At 43.6% G+C, this 16,199-nt stretch overlaps 1 protein-coding gene across 1 annotated transcript in view; it reads left to right on the plus strand.

The window, feature by feature from the left end:
* The first annotated feature begins 6,591 nt into the window (after positions 1-6,591).
* The window catches only part of LOC147045956 (neurocan core protein-like), a 40,901-nt gene continuing 31,293 nt past the window's right edge, over positions 6,592-16,199 (plus strand). Inside the window, exons 1-2 of the mRNA XM_085930487.1 lie at positions 6,592-6,743; positions 7,897-7,943. The gene's annotated coding sequence lies outside the window, so the exon portion shown is untranslated. The remainder of the gene's footprint in view (positions 6,744-7,896; positions 7,944-16,199) is intronic.

A 16,199-nucleotide genomic window follows, 5' to 3' on the forward strand; every position in this document is an offset into this window, starting at 1 on the left:
AGAAAATTCCTAGTCACCGGGAAGCCGCCCAATCACACCCGAGGGAAACGACACGCCCACACAGACTGCTTTTGCACCATCATCGCATGGCTAGTAAAGAAGCCTTTTATGGTTCAGAGTTACCTTATATAATAAAACGCTATTTTTCACCGGATGGCGAGTGACGAATGTCGTTATGGCTGAATAGAATCCCTGGATAGATGCAATTCTTGAGACATGAAGCAATTATGAGAGGCCTCAGGACTCTCCAGAGCTCTTCTACTGCCCATGTTGTCCCGACCAGTGCTTAATGTATGCACTGTTGTAGTCCACACTTGCCAGCCTTAACATTAGGAACACCTCCAGAGCAGAAAAGACACTATTTTATAACCACAAATTTGATGAAACGTGGACCCTTTTTTTTTTTTCTCCCCAATGATTAAAGTTGTAATGCTATGCAATGTGGATCTTCACAGCATCCGACAGAGTTGATACAAATATTTTCCTCTCTGAATCGGCAAACTGTAGTATTAGAAGTACTTTTGAGTACAATGCGGCGCAGTTCCGCTCCATACAAACCCCAAGCAGTGTATACAGAACAATTTACGAGACGTCGAGAGTGAGATGCGTAAAGGTTAGATGGTGATGAGATAAAGTGAAGGCTGGGTGATGTAACTGTTCGGAGACAATAAGAATAATGTGTGTGACGTGGTCAGTGGAGGTGGATTGACTATTTATAAACATGACTTATTTACAAAAAATGCGCAAAATCATCGAGTATTGCTCTTGCGTGCGTTCTTAAATCAACGTCTCTCTATCAATGTCAACCAAGGTAAAAAAAAAAAAAAAATTGTATTATAATGTCAAGGAGTATTTCAGAATGATTTGGTTTATTGTTAAATACTGTTAGAAGAGTTGCAGTGGCTTCAGAATGTGATGCTGATTCTCTTCTCTTTACACACACACACACACACACACACACACACACACACACACACACACACACACACACACACACACACACACACGCACACACGTTTATTCCGATATTGTGCGTGCAACAAAGACGTCTTGGCGGCCCCCTCATTATAAATACATGTCATTGGATCACAGCTCATCTGAATCCCTGAGTCTGCTGCGCTCTAAGTGGCCGTGACTGAGCCCTGAATGGGTGGCCGAGTGACAGCTACACCAAAAGAGTGTGTGTGTGTGTGTGTGTGTGTGTGTGTATAGTGTCGTAGTGCCCCCCACTTCACCCAGGCTATGGGAATGAAATCTTCCCAGCAGGACACGGGTGAGGTCTGACGGTGTGTTATACACACACATAAAGGCTAAGCAGACATTTTATTAGGTAGAGTGTCATTTGAGCACGTTTTATATTGAGCATTTTTTAAGCAAGGGTTTTTAATGACTTTTCACAATACGGTTCATTTCAAATTTGGAGTAACACATTGTTTGTAATTGTCTTTCTTTCTGCAGCCCAGAGACAATATATGCCTGTTAGTATTTTACGGTTGCTGTTTGGTGTCCAAATGTTTCTAATTAGCATAATATCTATGCTAATTTCCATTAGGCTGTCTAGCCTAAGGCGTCGGCTAGCTTAATGCAAACATATTGTCGGCCGTATAGCGTAGTACTAGCCTGAGTCATATTTGAATGCTTTCTGAAAACAAGAAATAACATCATTTTTAGAACAAACTATATCTATTTTTTAATGATCTCTATCTCTACAGTACAGTATATTTTATTTGTTTTTTTTCGGTGAATCTTTATAAAGTTTAGATTAAAAATGAAACATACATTTGCAGATTTTAAGATTTTGACAGGGTACATATATTTATATATTTTTGATATATATATCAGCTACATACGTGTACAGAGAGTGTGAAGCAAACCTCAAGGTGGCTTGTGGCTTTTTGCCAAGTTGAAGATTGAAATGATGAGTCGAGTATGTGCGAGGGAAATGTGGGACAAAAAGTTTCTTGCCACCTCAACAACAAAGTAGACGATGGAACAATGTGTGTGTGTGTGTGTGTGTCTTAAAAGAGCTCATGCTATCTCATTTTGCAGGCAAAAAGTGTCGCTATCCCAGCGGAACCACAAACCAGGCCACAGTAAGGTTCTTTGCTTCGCCGTCAGCCTCCTTTCTCGTTTTCGTATTTGAGTCGAGGATTGCATCTTTATGCAGGTACAACAAAGTTCACTCTCCTTTTTATTCCAACCTTGGAAGTACAACAATTTGACTCGACTTGAAATCAGCATTTATGCATAGTCAGGTATTTTAGGTCCAAAAAAAATCAAAGATCAAACTTTTTCCACTATTAATGTGGTATATTTTCCTAAATGTGTCTGAAGGTTGATTTATTTAAGGCCATAATTCCAAAAAGTAATTTGTTATAAACACAATCAATGCTCATCAGCAAAAGTAGGGCACGACTGAAAATACGACTCTAATACCACTGTGCTGCATAGAATGTGCTTTTTTTTTTTTTTTGGGGTAGTAAAAGATCTGAGCTTACATCCCCCAAAAAAGAAGCATCACAATGAAGAAAATTGTTAAATAGAGAATAATGGAAAGCCTGCCGAGAAAAACGAGAGAATGAGGGACAAAGAGAGATTTGAGATTTAAAAAAAGAAAAAAAAAAAGTGTCAATGCCGAAGCCTCCTTTCGGCATGAGTGCGAAACAATGAGGCCCCGTGGTGTGCGAATAGTCGGGGAAACACGCATACAAACATGCCGGCGCGCACGCACGCACACAAACACACACACACACACACACACACACACACACACACACACACACACACACACACACACACACACACACACACACCCCACTGAGCCCGACCGAGCCTGCGCCAGTGAGACAGGTCTATGGGTCTATTGAGGGAGTTGTCCCTTTCTGTCGAGCTAATGAAGCCTGCAGCCGTAAGCATAAAGAGAGCACAGAGGTATAGCCGTGTATGCGCTTCTTCATCTATTCACTTCCTTCCTTTCAAAAAAAATCAAGCTGGACGTGCGGACGACTTTAGTTAGAAAGCAACGCCAAAAGAATCTGACTTTTTCCAAGCCTATCAGCCAGACCGACGGAACAATAGCCGCTTCATTAGCATGCTGCCAAGGCCCCAGACGAACAAGTAAACAACCAGACAACCTCTTCAACTGGCCTTGACCCTTGAACTCTAGGGTCCTCATTCACCTGCTCCAACAGCAGTCTCGCCCCGCTCTATTCTGTTATTCTGTTGTGTTTTGGCGGCATTTCCCACGCTCCTCACAGTCTCATTATGGAGATTTGCTTTGGGTCTCGCCGTATTGACGACACCTGACGATGCCATGTCACTGAAAATGACAATTTTAGGGCCGTGTGCAATAGGTTCCAAATAATCCTGAAAATGCTTTCAAATGACTTGTCTGGTCTTTTCACTTTGTACTCCATTTTGAAAGGTAAAGTCATGTCAGCCTATGCTTTCTTCTTCCTGATCCTTTACGATTGGTCGGAAGCACCAGCTCATTGGACGAATCCCAAGTGATGCGGCCAGCCCGAACCTAGGAGGAGTGTTATTTTCAGACATATGGCTTGAGAGCATCTTCCTGCTTCTCTTGCATGGATGAAAAAAAACAACAAAAACAACAACTCTGGTGCCTCGCAGCATATGGACGCTCTTTGCCGCTTTATGCAAATGAGCGAGATGCAGACGCATGTTCGCAAACGCAGACAAATGACCCGCCTCCCCTCCATCACCCAGCCTCTCATTAATGGTCTACTAAAACCAGACACCCCCCCCCCCCCCCACTCCATCCTCTGCTCCCCCACACCAGTCTACTCTCTCTCAAACCAGACACCCCAAAATGCGACCCCCCCCCCCCCCCCCTCCTCTCCTGCCACCAGACGTGTGATTCGCGTGACGGCCATTTTGCTTGAAAACTGTACCGCACAGCAGCTGTCTGGATGGGCGAATGCAAATCGTCCGCGACCCCCGTCGTGTGAATTAATGAGCCTGGAAATACGAATCTTCCAATCCAGCGTGGACATTTTATCAGTCAGCGCCGCTTTCTAGCCTGCAATTTAACTTCCAGCGATGGTTCCGAGCTCCAATTTCTCCCCGAAAGCGCCCTATCTATACGTTTCCACGCACAAGCCCCCCCCCCCCATCACCAGCAAGCTCACGATGTGTTCACTGCCATGGTAACCAGACAGCCATGTGCATGAAAATGAGACTTTTGTGCTGTGTCTGCCTGGAGTTTGTTGAAGCCATTCTTAATTAGAGTGTGTGCTAGCTTTTATTTGTGTGCTAGCTTTTATTTGCTTAATGCTTTCACCTGTGCTTTATACAGCTCTGGGGGAAAAAAAATGACAAAAGCACTGCAAAATGATGCGTTTATGCCGACAAATGCCATGACAACAAATCTTCATCGTTACGCAACGAAAAGGAATATATATTATTAACTATATTGATGATTGTCACAGGTTCCCTCTAGTGCTACTTGATCATTAAATAAAATGTTCAAATTGATCTGTTAAAAAAAAAATCCAGTACAGTACATCTTGAAGCACAGTTCTGTTGTATTTAACTTTATTGTAGACTACATTTGCATTTAAATCTTTGAAAACAGTTTGTTTTTGTGCAATACATGTGGATTTTTGTATTGAAAAGAAAAATAAGCGTGGTTGTGGTAATTTAGGAACAATTTTCACTTGTGTGCAATACATTTGAATCAAATAATGATACATCATTTAAGCACGCTGTTAATTTAATTGAATCATTTGTGTGTGTGTGTGTGTGTGTGTGTGTGTGTGTGTGTGTGTGTGTGTGTGTGTGTGTGTGCGTACGCCAACAGACTTGACAGAGAAGTGTCTGATTAAAAAAAGAAAAAGCTTTAATCTTTTCTCCAGTCCCATTTGCATGCAACACACACACACACACACACACACACACACACACACACACACACACACACACACACACACACACACACACACACACACACACACACACACACACACACACACACCATATGGCACACGAGGACCGCCGCAGCCTTAATCTCACAATAACCGAAAAGCGACCAAAACAACATGGCTGAAAACAAACACTAACTGCTGTGATTACGCTTAGGGAAAAAAAAAAATCCAAATAAATCACCTGCCTCCTCCTTGTTGTCGTTATGCGTTCATCGCAATTATCGCCACGGCCCAGTAACAACTTGGAAGGTTATGCAGATGCAATTAGCCCCACCATTTGCATGCGACGACGACTAAAGCCACGCACAGATGGCAGAGCGCCGAGGACGCGCCCGCCATCTTTGGCAGAGGGAAAGTCTGGTGGCCATTTTGTCTGAAGCTGTGCCCATCTGGATGGCAAACACACACACAAATAAATCCCTGCATGGTGATACAGTTATGACGAAGGCAGTCGTTTGTGATTGTTTGTGTTGTTTGGAATGAGATGGTAAAAAGTACTTACCGCTCCATTGAGAGGAAGAGATGCCTTCTGTCTTTTTGTCAAATGCTTGCAGAAATAAACAGCTGGGGGATGGAAAGATGTCAAAAGTCCCATATTGCTTTTGAAATATATGTCAGTCTTGTGTAAGGGGAAAAAGATGAAAATCCCTTCAGCAGTGTATCGGAATCATTTGGGTGAGGAGAGAAATCCCCCTTTAGCAAAACCACACACAGCCAAGCGAAGACGGGGTCCGGTCCAGCTGAGAGGGGCCGCAAAGGGCCCGTCCTTTGGAGGCCCGCAGGCCCCCGAGGCCACAAAGAAGCAGAAGAAAAGCCTACTTGGAAGCGAGCATGCTTGGTATTGATTTCTCCCGCTGAGGTGCTTTTTAGCCTTCAGGGACCTTCTCCATCCTTCTCTGCCCACTCACAAGCTTCCCGCTCAGGCTTCACGAGCTGAGCTGGACCCCTGGATGGAGGTGCGGACCACAGATGGAGACAAGGAAGAGCCCATGGCAATGATGATGAGCTTCACCGGGGTCTCGGAGTTCAGTCATCTACACGGATTCATCCAGCCTTGCAACCACCCACCCGTGTTTCCATCTAGGGGGGGAAAAAAAAAAGGGAGTGTTTTACAAAATCTCACCTTTGGCATTCAGCATCCCTCCGTTGAATGCAAATGCAAATGCAAACAGTAAGACTTTGATTAAAAATATGTGGGAAGAAAACGCCAACTTGCTCTTTTGTAACCTGCCCCGAGGCGCCCACCGCTGCACACAAACAAATAAAACGGAGCTCTGTGTGCTCTTTCAAACACACTCCGCTCGTAGTCAAGTCGTTTACAATAAGACTAGAATAGCAGAATAGAATCAAATACAACTTGTTGCAGAAATAATACAGTACAATTTTTGTTGAAGAGATTTCTGCGTCGCATATTGCCGAAATGATTTGACAACACAAACGTGCACATATCGCTCAATCGCTTTGGTTTGAAGATGGGACATAAAAAACTGCAGTAAAAAAGGAGCAGGTTGCGGCAAATAGTACTCTGCCGCACTGAAAGGGGGCGTACGTGAGCCAACAGGTGATTATTGCTGCCCCATTTGTTGCTTGTAGAGATAGACGAGACAACGGCTGTCACAAATCTCTCTTATTTTTGCACTATGGTGGGATGTGATGACGTCACTGATGATAGAAGTAGCTCAAACATAGGACGGAGCTGCTGTGATTGCATCTGAGCTTCACGGGGTGTTGAAAAGGTGCAGAAATGAAAGCAAAATGAAGACTTTTACCAGAAAGCTTTTTCTTCATCTACAAATAAAGGTAAGAGTGCAAACTGTGTGTATGAACCTCACCGCACGTCACTGGTCCACACATGAGTGTTAACTCTCCATTCCTTCACACACACTCACACAATAGCCCCCCCCCCCAACACACGCACACCAACTAACACAAGAGCTGCAGTAGGGACAATGTTGGTTCAGGGTAGCCCTCCTCCGCCTTGCAAAAAAGAATGGAGACACATTATCAAGTTGAGAGGAACTGGGGGGGGTTGTGCAAGGGGTGGTGCCGTGACCCGTGGCTTTGGACTTGGAACAAAAAAAGAGATGTGTTCACGAACACAATCGCACGATGGCCTTGAATAATGACATGCTTGCACAAATTGACAAAAGATTGTGTCCAACGCTTTGGGTTAGATTCGAAGAAGTTCATGCAAAATATTGACTGATATTTGAAAGATCAATTGAGGGAGCTACTCAAAACCGGGAACTGATCAGTTGTGAAAAGTACACCGAATGGACAAGAGCAAGTTGGCTCCAAGAAATCAGTAACAATCGTCTAACGTAATGAGCCACATTTTTTTTCTGATTCAAGACATTGTGTGGCTGCGTAGTTAGCAAGAAGCCTGCGTGCGACTACAAACTGAAGGAAGAGCAACCAACCACAGCAAAATGAGAGAAGAGATCATTAGTTGATAACGGTCAGACAGAAGAAATAGATTTGGATCTTTATAAAGGAATATCCAGGAAATGGAGCAGGTGAGCGTGCTTTGAGAAATGTCTGTCTTTGCTTGTCCGTCTGCATCCCGAGTGACACTTTAGCATGTCGGCGGGCTCAGCGGGGCAGCTTGGCTCTGATGTTGACAAACGATCCCTGCAACTTCCATCCATTTTCTTCTTCCCGTTGCATCTCAGCTGCACATCCGACTCTCATCTGTTTGCAGCCCCATTGAATCATGCCCCGATGATAGCCTGGCCTCATCTTTGTTTTTGTCCAAACCTTTTCTTCCTCTCACTGTTGGTGATCAGTGGATGCTTTGAGATGTTCTTAATGGATCAACATGGGGCCGAGTAGTAACATGATCAAAATTGGGCTTTCAAAATGAAAGGGGGGGACAAAGAAGGAATTATTTAGGGAATATATTGCACTGGGAAATAATTTACTCAGAGCTAATGCCTTTTTAATTTTTTTTCAGGACCAGCCATGTGTGCTCTTGCTACGCCTGCGAGAAGTTCAGCAAAGGTAAGTGGTCAAGACGTCCTCCCAACATGGCCGATATTCCTTCTGCATCAAAACACAACCATTTTTTTTGAGCAAGAAAACTAGCTAGCTACTGAGCTACTTCAAAATCCTCTTTGATAAGATGGTAGACTGCACCAAAATATTTCGTTTGTGATCTGCAGTACACCTCGCAGAAGTTTGATGGATTTTTGTTATTGTTGTTGCTTCGGTGCGAGATAATAAGCAAACAAATGGAATGAAAGCGTAACCTCCCCAGCAGAGGCGACTTCTATTATTTCGTAGTTTCTCTCAAACAATCCCTTGAAGATCTGAGGGACAACGTGACCCCGTGAATATTTCCTCTCCAAAAATGAGCACAAACAAGACTCAAAGCGATGATGCCCGTCCGTCTTTTGGTCCACGCGCGACGCGTCGTCATCTGCATTCCGGCCTGCTCAAACACTTCTCGCTTTCTTCGTGCTTTCAAAGGTGGCCCAAACAGCAGGACACACACTCGGCGAACAAAGCTCATTAAGCGGCCGTGCGCTAGCACGATGGCTGCTCTCAACGTGCATGATGCTCACAAAGTGTCTTTACAGAGCTAATTAGGAGGTTCTTCGACTCGATTTGAAACTCATCTGAATAGGAGGGAAGAAAATGATGACGAGGAGGAGCCAGGACAAAATACCTTTGACTAGTTTCGTGTAGCGTTAGCTTTCTTCATAAGTGTGGCTGCACCCAGATTATTGGAACGGGGAGCCTCTTTATGCCAAAAGAGCATCTGCCGACATTTCTAAAAAGCTCCCGGTGAAGCTTTTAAAGAGGCGTGCAATAATGGAAAGAGCAAATCCTTGTTTTTTCCCCTAAATGTGAGACTACTTAATACCTGCGTGATGTTTTTGACCTTCTTTGCTTTTGTGCAGGCTAATTGTTTTCAGAGAAGCACAACGTGGAAATGATGAGTGTTGTCCTCGACTTCAAATGTCTTTCGGCTCCTCCCTCAAAAAAAATAGACAGAAGGTCATGGCGTCACTCTTTTTCTTCTTGTTCAAATATATATATTTATAAAAATAAAATAAGCACATATATATATATATATAATAATGTGGTGCAAGGCATTCCTTTTTTGCCAGCTTTGTCAAGTCCGCCGACAAATTTTGAGTTCAAGTTGAAGTTATGACCTAATTGTTGTCTCGTCAGACCCTTGCTGAAAAAGAGGGCCCGGCCCGCAAGGCATTCGGGGGGGGGGGGGGGATGGCAGGTGTCCCTATGTCACAGCGGCCCGGCTTGTTAATTTGCACAACTCGTATACACACACACACGCTCCCCTGCGTGTGCGCATGAGTGTATATATCAGTGATGGGACTTGACCCTAGCGAGTTGCGGCAGTGTTTGCGCGTCTTGCTGGGCGTGGGAAAAAGACGGGAACCCTTTTCACAGCTGCTTCGGTTGAGGCCTAGACTGCTGGGGGGGGGCCCTCTTAGACCCCCTTACCCTTGTCCGACTAGACCCTCCACCCCCCTCGCCTCCCCTTCAATCCTATTCACGCCGCGGCCTAGTGGCTTTCAAAAGCTGCCCCCCCCCCTCCCTCTTCACCCCTTCACCAAGCCTTCATAAATACATCTTATTATTCAAGCCCTCGTTTGCATAGAGATTCCAAAGAGATCTCCACTTTGCTCGCGAGGCCTTTTTTGGGAGGGGGCGAACAAGTGCAATTTTCAGTTTAGTAATCTCCTTGTGTTAATATTTGTTCAGAGCGCTTAAGAAGAATTTCAGCTATTTCTTCTTTGATGGAAGGAAAGTTTAGCAAGCGCTTTTGCTGGCTTGTATTCCATCTGCCACCGGCCATTGTACAGTACCTCTCGTACATAGGCACGGTGAGACCCCCGAACCCACCCAACCCACCCACCCCCACTCTCTCTGCAATGCATTACTGCAGAGATTTATCTGCCATCAGTCTGTATAATACGGAGGTTATAATTTACATCCACTTTAGAAAACAGCAGAGCGGGGCCCGTTCCTTGCATATGCTAATGGTGAGCTTGGGAAAAAAAAAATCGGGGCAACTCAACTCCATCCTAAATTTGAATATCTGAGCTTTCTATTGAGCGTCAAGGTTGCGGAACCATGACGATTTGACCTTGGTGATAATATGTAGGCTACTTTGTATTTAATGCTGGGGGGGTGAAAAGAGGAGCCTAAGTGGGGAAATGGAATGTTGCCTTCTGCGGGATTGAGTCGGAATCAAGTACAGCCGCCATTTTGAAGACTAGAAATGATTCAGCCAAATTTACGGAACGCCGACGCCTCGGTTTAAATGCTCGGCCGTGGTTGAATTATGCATCGTCCGCGCACCTTTTGTGCAAGCTTTGCTGACAATAACAAGAAGCCAAGGGGAGGTTGTCGTGTCGAGGCATTAAGGACGAAAAAGACAGAGCCACCCAAACGCTCTTTCCACATCAGCGGGTCCAAAACGGCGGCTTGAGCCCGATTCCAGCGCTCGCCTAACGGGATAAAGGAACCGCAGCAAAGATTACACGGCCACCTCCCCACCACCTACCACACTCTCTACCTGACAAATAGGATCATCGTGGTTAAAGGGATAAAACGCTGACTGCATGAGAATGAAAGAGGTGTGTGTGTGTGTGTGTGCAATGGCGGGGGGGGGGGGTAAAAAGATGTTAATACTTGAAAGGCAGAAACAAATGTTGGACGCTTCCATTGTGGTTTCGGCGACCACTAGAAACATTCTGTTTTAACATCGCCATATTGACTGTATTTAATTCATTGGTCAAGAATAGACCTCCACCAAGGCAACAAAAAGTGGGCTCATAACCGTTTCATTGATCCCATTAGGAACATGCCAAATATACCTTTTGCCGTCTACACAATGATGAGCTCTTGTATTTATTTATTTTTTTGCAGTTGGAGATGGGCTGTGTGTGTGTGGGGAGTTGCATGAAGCAGAGGATAACTGCCTGTTTATGTGTGTAAATATCACTTCGCCTATATAAGGAGAGATAGGCAGACACAGCCATCTTTTTTTTTTCCAACCATCTTTTCTGTGTAGGTTTTGATCAAATTGTAGCTGTCTTTATTTTCCCAAGCAGTCGTAGGCTTTATTTTTGGACAATTTTCATATTTTATTAATTTAGTTATAAATTCAGGGCTTTAGAATGCAGGCTATGTTTACATTTGATTGTTTCCTAAAATGGATGACAAAGCCACAGATTTGTTTGCATCATCTGATTATAACTGACTGGTTTATGTTTATGATACTTTTTGTTTGTAATAGGAAATGTTTAAAATGCTTAAAAGACTTTAATATCCATGCTATCTGTGGATTAAAAAGCATCACATGATCCAGTCCCAAACCAAGCTAAAATCAAAGTACTACTTAAAAAAAAAAAAAACGGACCAGCAACTCCAGTATGGGTGGCTCAAGTAACACACATACGAGCGCAAACACACGCACACCTAATCCTGCGAATAAGCCCGGAGCATCGTTGCGTTTGACCTCCAGGTGCAAACTATAAAAGCCGGGCTCTAAATGACAACTGAAGCGCACGTGTACCTGCAGGCTGACGGACGAGCTCCTCATCACGGCTGCCGGCCATCTGGCTTCAGAAGCCAACTTTAAATCTGATGTCTTTGGCGTAGTCCTTAGAAAAAAAACCCCCAAAATGACAATGTTAGCACACATGACGTAATAGGAAACGCAATCAATGGAGTCTTTGCAGCATCCGGGTTAGTTGCTATGCTACAAAAACAGACATGTTGAGAAGTGTTCCATGTAAAACAATCACACAAGCAGTCACGCTTGGGCCAAGCTCTCGTCTAACAATGCGCATCAAATACTGTCAGTCATGGTCTAAATAGAGCATGCTGGGACTTCAGGGATATTCAGTCATCTCCCAGGCTTGATGATTCCTCACTAAGAATAGATCAAACGATACGCGTCGTCCTATTTTTGTTATTCGTTGGCAAAAATCAACCCGCTCGATTGCATACGGTTCAAAAAACAAGATATCAGCCGGAGCCGGTGGAAACAGAAAATCCGATTTTGTCATGCATTCATATGTACGTACATCACATTGTTATTTAATAAGACACAACACCCGTTGTGCAAACATATGGACAGTACAGAGGTCGGCTTTTGATGTTGCGCTAGCGATACCAATTTCCCGTCATCCGGGGGAGCCATGTTAAAAGGTCAACTTTGTAGAAAATACTCATTTCCCATTTAAATGGATAGAAATGTCATGAATCTGTAGGAATATAATAGATGTAAATCAGAACTGTAGAACGCATACGATATCATGAAATGTATGGCAAAAGGATACAAAAAAAAATCATGTAACTATTCATTTAACATATCCTAAAATTGATGGTAACGAGGAATGATTTCAAATTAGTCAAATCTTTATCGTCACTAAAATCCTATAGATGAGATATTTTTAAATATTTGTCATCTTGTGACGACAGCATCCTGGCATAGTGGCATAGAATAAACATCTATGAAAGATGGAGGCTGCTGCCAACAACATCACGTGTCCACCAAACGAGCCAATCAGGTGGGACCTTCTAACACCTTCAACGTTTTCCCTCTCCTGTTCTTATTACGCCTTAAACGTCCATACGCTGACAAGTTCCAAGTCTCCCATGTGCGCGTAAACGCCGCCTTTTGTTTCCTAAAAGCAGATGATTCATGGCTTGAGTTGAGCCCTTAAAAAAAAAAAAAAAAAAAACGCGCATGACGCACGGAATGGACCAAACCATCAGCAAGTGAAGCAGTCAGTCTTCTTTTCTGGAGCGTATATAATCTACATCCTCCTCATTTTCCTCGGTGGCGGCTTGAGCATCCTCTCAGCATCCATGCAACGAGTCCTCCGGTCCAGATACCCGTCGTGGGTTGGGGGGGCGTTGCGAGGTGTTCGGCATCAGTTGGTACTTTCGGTTCTCTAGCTTTATGAAATTAAAACTCATACAGCTAGATAACCAAAGACACAAACTAAGCCTGTTGTCTCTCTTAAAGAGGCCGCGCGCCGCACCTCCCAAAGCTGAGAGGAGAGCGCGTGGACGCGCACGCGCGCATGCACGCACGCATGCACGAGGGTGGTTCATCACGTTGCCGCGCTTAAGTGGGCCACTCATGATTGGATTTTAATAGCGCCTAATTGGAGAATCAATGTACGTATAGTAATAAACACTTTGAATCTTGAATGGAGATGTTTTATCTGATTCCACACGCCGCGATGAATGTCGTTGTGGAACGACATTTAAGATTCAAAGTCTTTTGAATACAATTGGGAAATAGATTGTCATTGAATACAATTTCCTCAATCGCATTCGTGCAATTAAAGTGGCGAAAAGTACACACTTACTTGCACGCCATCAGGACTACTACCGTCCCCCCCCCCCCCTCCTCCTCACTGAAGTCAGTATCCAAAAGAAGAAAAAAAATAAAAGCTCGCTTGAATAAAAGTCCGCTTTTCAGATGCCTCTAAAAAAAGGTGCATAAAAAAAAAAGTGGGCAGCCAGTGTAGGGCAACTCCGAGTGGTCTGCAGCTTCTTGCAGAGTGCGACTGACAAGTGCAAAGAAGTGCACATGGGGAGCGCACACGCGTTAACTCCGCCTCACATCCAGGAAGGAAGGAGGGAGGGAGGGAGGGAGGAAGGGAGGAGGGGAGGAGAGAGAGAGAGAGAAAGGCGGGAATCTGCATGGAAACATTATAAGACGATATGAGAATGAATGTGTTTAATTCGCATCCATTTTTCAGCGTAAATGGTCTCAGTGGTCCTGCATGGTTTGCAGTGTTTTCATTTTTTAAGGGAGGTAAATTTGGAGACTTTATTCAATTAATATTCTGAGACTTTACTCAAGGAAATTAGAATTTGATTTAAGATTTATTTTTGTTGTGATGCACTTGTTTGAATTCAAGTTTGCTATACATCCTACAAAATCATCACTGCGTCCAGATGAAAATAATCCGAATTTTAGTCACTGCAAAATTAAATATTAGATTTAAAAAATGAAAACGACTAGAGCGTTGTTCCGCTCTATTGTGAAGATACAATTCAAAATCTGGTGACCTATTTCACTTGTTAGTTTGACCTATTTTGCACCTGCAAGTCTATTCTGTGTTTTCTGCTAGTTTGTGCAATTTTAGCATTTGGGTGAAAATATGACTTTGTTTTCTTCATTGATTATGTGCTCAAATGCCTTAAAATTTCTTCTTTTTTTTCTGGTTGCTTCTTTTATTTCTTATACGTCTTACAAATTCTGCCCCGTAAACTTATGAGCACAAGTGTAAACATCTTCCCAATTTAATTGTTTTGAACCCACCTAACTTTTTCAAACATTTGTATAACAATCCAGTCAACTCTAAAATAGCCTACATTTAGAGTCTGAAGCAAAACTGCGGTTAAAATGGCACCGAGCAGGTGCTTTTTGGTGCTCTGGTGGTACAGAAGCTAGAAAATCATGCACACGCATTACCCCATCACACACACGCGCGCACGCGCCGACTGTATGCATGGGGTATCCTTATCTAGGAGTGATATTAAGATATGACTGATATTTGGACTGCATGACGATAACAATCACACACACACACACCGGTAACTTGCAATTTCTGCTGTAGTTTGAATCACATGTTTGTGTGTGCGTGTGTAGAGGCTATAAAGTACTTTATGCGCGTATACGTGCGTGCGTGATGTGCAGATAAAAAAAAAAAAAAAAAAAGAAAGAAAGCAGAGGGTAAGCTATACCTGCAGCAGGTTTCCAGACGAACCCTACACCAGATAGCAGTTACATATCTGATTATGGTGCGCGTGGGCAATTTATTATATGACGAGGGTGCATGGATGTCGGGCCACGTGCATCTTGAATTTTTCGGATTCCACTCTGCATCATTTATAAGATCCAATCGGCTGCGCAATGTGCAGTCGGGCCCCTTCCTGCATGCCTGCTGTGTAAATATTCAAGTCACACGTTGACACAAACACGCTAAAAAAAAAATAATAATACTGCGCGTGCACGAAGAGGATTGCCGGATAAATTACGCGCAAAACAACACCAAAAACAACAACAATAAATGCATTTACACACTAAAGTGCTCATGATGGATTTTCCCACAAGCGAAAATAGGGTCCCCATCACCCCCAACCCCAACTGAAAGGGGTGCGGCGTGGGAGGGGGGAGAGAAGTCAAAATCAAGTTCAACAACGTGCTGGAGAGACATTTCCATGACAATCCAGTCTGGTCCCGCATCCCGCACCCCCACGCTGCACGCCAGAGTCTGGCGTCAGCCCTGCTACACTTTCCCAGGCTCACAACAATGCCCCCCCCCCCCCTTTAGCCCTGATGCCGGCGGGTCCTCCTCCACCTCCTCCTCCTTCTCCATCAATGCTTCTCAGACGAGCACATGGCCGCGCGTATGAGCCTCATTAAACAACCTCCACTTTGCTAATTAACATTCTGGAGTGGCTCAAGCTATACGCATGCATGCTTCTGCTTGTTAATTGCATTAGGCTACGCACAGGAATTGTATTATTGCGGTTAGTTCATTATTTAGCTGGCTGAAGTAGGCTAGTGTATTTTTGAAAACATGCAGAAGATTTACACGTTATGCTGCAGGACACACACACACACACGCACACTTTTCTGTTTCAACAAAGCGCCAGTTTAAATATCTTTAAATTTCCATTTTTAATCTTTAATATCTATTTTGGTTGACACAAATGGTTTTAGTCTGAACCTGATATCTCCTTTGCGAGGTTTCACCTGATCTACAAATCTTCACGCGCGTGTATGTTGCTAAGCAAAATGTTCATGCATATTGAAAAGGTTGCAGGAAAGGAGGAGGGAGGGAGGGAGGATCTTGCCGGCTCGGGGCCTGTTAAATTTGCCAAACAGGCCCCATATTGTACTGTATATGTGCTGAATAAACGAGCCGTAAAAATCATGCATGGTGCGTTAGATATGAAATAATAATGATGAAAAAAAAAATCACAATAATGCAGCTGTGGTGCCCAAAATAAAAAAGGTAATTAGAGGAACATTTTCTACTAAGCCTTAAGAAATAAGCATAACTTTAGCATCTTATATGTTTACAATTATATAACAGTGGATTCACCCCGTTTGAAATCTTTCTTAATTGTCCAATTTCTTCAGCAAATAAATATATGCTTAACAAAAATTAGGATATGGTGTAGGCCTATAAAATAATCCACATAATCGTAATAATAAAAAGATGTATGGTTTCCTTGCTAATG

The sequence above is a fragment of the Syngnathus leptorhynchus genome, chromosome 14 (genome assembly GCF_054491065.1).
Source record: "Syngnathus leptorhynchus isolate UIUO chromosome 14, UIUO_Slep, whole genome shotgun sequence".
Classification (NCBI taxonomy): Eukaryota; Metazoa; Chordata; class Actinopteri; order Syngnathiformes; family Syngnathidae; genus Syngnathus; species Syngnathus leptorhynchus.